The sequence below is a fragment of the Fukomys damarensis genome, unplaced genomic scaffold (assembly GCF_012274545.1).
Source record: "Fukomys damarensis isolate Sample0158 unplaced genomic scaffold, DMR_v1.0_HiC HiC_scaffold_13, whole genome shotgun sequence".
Classification (NCBI taxonomy): Eukaryota; Metazoa; Chordata; class Mammalia; order Rodentia; family Bathyergidae; genus Fukomys; species Fukomys damarensis.
The window spans coordinates 31,520,348-31,524,514 of record NW_022900925.1 but is presented as its reverse complement, the minus strand read 5'-3'; positions in this window follow the sequence as shown (position 1 = coordinate 31,524,514).

Genomic DNA, 4,167 nt, shown 5'->3' with positions numbered 1-4,167 from the left:
TGTATATGATATATATATATATATATATATATGTATATTATATTTTATATATATGGCTAGAGGTGCAGCTCAGTGCAATGACCCGAGGTCGATCGCCAGTATCAAAAAACAATTTTGTAATTAAAAAAGAAGTCCTTACTTGGGGACTGAATTGGTTTTTAAATCTCCTTATGATGGCTTATCCCAGTTCTTCAGAAGTAGAGGAAACAGACTTTTTTCATGAGTGATTCTCATCATACCTGTACCTAGACATAATCAATTCCCAGGTGACTGATCTCATTGACAAGCAGTTTCAAGTAAGCAAATACAGAACCCATGACCTCTATTTAAAGCATACATCAAAGTCTATGATGAAAGAGGTACAAGAAATCGCTTGGAAAATATTTCTCTGGCTCTTTTTCTTTGAAGGGTTAGGAGCAATGCTAAGCCCTCTTACCTTATCAGTGGGCCCACCTGTACTGAAAAGGTAATAGAATTGCCTTGTGCATTTTGAATCAATGCTGGTGTCTATGCATGAGGATCGGATTCTAGATCCCCTCCCTGAACCATCAGCTGTTTTGGATATCTATGAGAAGTTCACATTCTTTTATCCACTTATCCTGCATATCCGAACAAAGCCAGATCTGTAAAGTATCACTTATGCAATGGAAAACTTCTGCCACAGAACATTTCTCAAGAGAAAAGATAATACACAGGTGGTCAGAGGAAATCTATGTTGCTAAATTTTATTTTTTTTCAGCAGTACCATATGTGGACATTTTGCTGCATTTTGGATTGAATTATGTTCAGTGGGATGGTCTCAGAATAAAAGCATTATTTTCCATTTCTTTTAAGAAATGTTTTCCAAATACTACACAACTGGTTATCAAAATAACTTTTGGAATAGAGTCCATTTAGAAGTAGTCTGCATTTCTCCAGCCTTTCTTTTAAATATTGACAATGTATTCTGTGCCTTCACTTAGATTTATCATAGGGCATTTAGCACAGTATGTGGCATGACTTTTTTTAAAATTTTATTTTTAATATCATTTAATCATATTATCTATTTTTTAAATAAAACCATATCTACTTTTTAATATTGGCTCAGCATTTTTAACTTTTTAAAAATACTTTTCATAAATGTTTACATCAGGTATATTTCACTAACTGTGGGATGGTGGGTGTGTAATCAGCTCTTGATTAGCTTTTTGGAGTGGACAGGTGTATGACTGTAAGATTTCCCTGGCCTTAAAATGGTCACTCCCCTTCCCACAATGCCCTGCGTCTCACCTAAAAAGATGGCTTCTCCCACCTACCAAAGGGCAGCCTTCTTCTTCCCATGATGCCTCTTCTTCCTCCAAGAAGTAACCAGTGATGTCACAAGCGGCTCCTACTGATGTCACAGGCTCTTCCAATCTCTAATACGACCTTACTTAACTCCACCCCAGTCCTATAAATGAAGCTCTCCTTCTGCCATGTTGCTCTTTCCTTTGATCGGAGACAGTCTGGCAGATCGTCCCTACAGCAGATAAAAGCGTGTAGTGGTTCTGGTCTGGTCTTGGTTTTCAGCTATTTTACCTGACAGAGACAACCACTAAAAATATACCCAAATATTTGTAGTAAAAGTTATTAAGTGAAATAGCACGTGTTTATAGAGATTATATCAGAAACAAATTTTATGAATATTTATTGAAAAGGTAGAGAAGTTCTCAGAAATGATTAATATTTAAACCTGGGACTGGAGATGAACTAAAGCTTCTCAGGAAGAACGGGAAAGGAACAGGGCTCTCAGGAATAGTCAACACCAGGTGTTCAGGGAGACAGCACCAAGGGTAGGAATAAACACAGTTGCTCATTTAGAAAGAGTTATTTTGAGCAGCATGGAGGCCCGAAGGCTCCAACCTAGGCTGGGAGGAACCTGGGGGGTGCTGCTCGGAGCTCTAAATTGGGCAGTGGCGCCCAATGGGCTTCAAGGGCTCCAGTGTGGGGGGCGGCAGCCTTGGGCCTTGGCCTTTGCTCCTGGCCCCATTAACGTCAGGGTCTGTCCCAGGGAGGACGGTGCCCTAGAGCTCGGCCTTGATGGCAGGCGCTGGCATTGTCGCAGGGGACCCACAGTCTGCTGCAGTGCTGGGGCAACAGCTTTGAGAAAGATGCCACCTCGACGCTTGGGGCCAGCTGGTGGAGGCCACAGAAGAGTATCAGATATTAGCTAGATAGCTACAAAAGAGGCCCAAGCTCACCACGGTAATCCCGAATTCACAGAAGAACGAAAGAAAATCACAGGCAAAAATTGCAGCAGGGTTAGAATTGGGAAGTTCAGCCATCTTCTTTGGATTCAAACACTACAGTCCTAAAAAGGGGTTCACCAGCACCCAGTGCTGCGCTTTCGTGGAGATGGATGAGATTAGACCAGGGCCCATAGTAGTAGAGCTCTACAAGAAATCCTTTTAAAAGAAAAACAAGTGACAATTACTGACCAAGAATCCACTTTGTCTCCATCTGCATCAAACTTTGGGCAAGGACTGATCCTGACCTGAGTAACCTGGAGCTCCTGTGAATCCAGCCCGAAGCGCCATCACCCTGCGGGATCTTCACTTCCTCGGTGGAGAGCGGGCTGTGCACCCCAAGGCCAGTGAGCCTCTCGAGACTGCCCTGGGAGTCCGGCTGTCTCAGAGTGGTAGACTCCTTTGGACGAAGGCCTATTGTAGGTGTTGGACACATTCTTCTCTGTTCATTGTGCATTTAAGGATCTGTTTCCCTGGTTACCTCTGCCCTGCCCGGCTTCCTGTGACAGTGCTCATGTGGAGCTGTGCTCAGCTCCGCACCCCACGGGGCAGGAAGGACGTCTTGATTTCCACCTCTGCTCGCTTTTGCCCAGGTGTGCACTCTGGGCTGGCGTGGACCTCAGGCTCGGGCGGGCTGGCTCGCCTGGCCCGATGGCTCCCCTCCTCACAACAGTGTGCCTTGCCTGAATCAGTGTCCCCAGGTGAGACAGTGTCCCCAGGTGGTGGCTGCGATTTTTTTCTAGATAACCAGATTGTTTTCCTGAAAATAAGCATATTTTAGTCCTGTTGATTCACTGTTCAGCATCACAATTTTTTTTCTGATGATTTTAAAGTTAGCTTTGGAAGCATCTCAGAGTAAACACATTTTTAGATGTCTTGTAGGTCATGTCATCTAATAATAATTGGGTCCGACACTAATGCGATACTGCAGGGGTAACTGCTATTTTTCTGACAACTGACTGTGAAACCTTAAAACCTGAATACCTTTACTCACAGTGATCAGTCTGCAAAACCGGCAGACTTTCTATTTTCTCTTTAATATCGGTAGATAGGATTGCCTTTTATCTTCTAGTTAGATACATTGGCCTTCTTCCAGGGGAAAATGTGCAGGTCATTAGCTTATTATAATTTTGACCATTTGCATTACTTTTGACTTAATAAGAGGCATAAATTGAACTTTCATAGCACACATGAGGTGAATATTGGATACACTCGACATTAAGCTTTCTGATGGGCTTTCTGTGGATTAGATGTGGAGCCCACATATTTTAATATTCACTTTTTTTTGTATGGGTGGGGCAAACTTGGATCCTTGCAATCAAGAGGCAGGCAGTGGAAGCACTGAGCTAAATCCCTGGCCCAGTATTCACTATTTTAAACCAACAGGGCATGAGGGAGTAGTGCCACCCCCGCTTTAAGCTAGTGTAGCAGCGTAGGTAAAGCATTCATTACATTTGCTTTTCACAGTGAGTAACCACGTGAAGCCGTGTTACACCCTCACCCTTCAGGAGATCTAGTCTACCTCCAGTTGTCTGTTAGGCCACTCCTGCTCACTAGCTGAATGTTAAAACAAACTATGAGCCTGCAAGGATTCTCGGCCACATTCAGACCCGTCTTTCATCTTGACTGATAAATTCCAATACTAAAATTATTCAGTCCACAGCAGCTCTAGGAGATGAAGAACTTGCCTTCATAAAGTGCTTTCTTTTCACTCAGTTCTTCAACTTGGGAGAGGTCCAGTTCCCCAGGCTATGAGCTCCTCATTCCCCGTCATGTACCCTTCCAATGTGCTTGGCAGAACTCTGAACCCTTTGGAGTCCTGAACATAATCTTTGAAACCTACTACTAAAATGTAGCAGAATAACAAAAAAAAAAAAAAAAAAACAAAAAAAAAAAGAAAAGA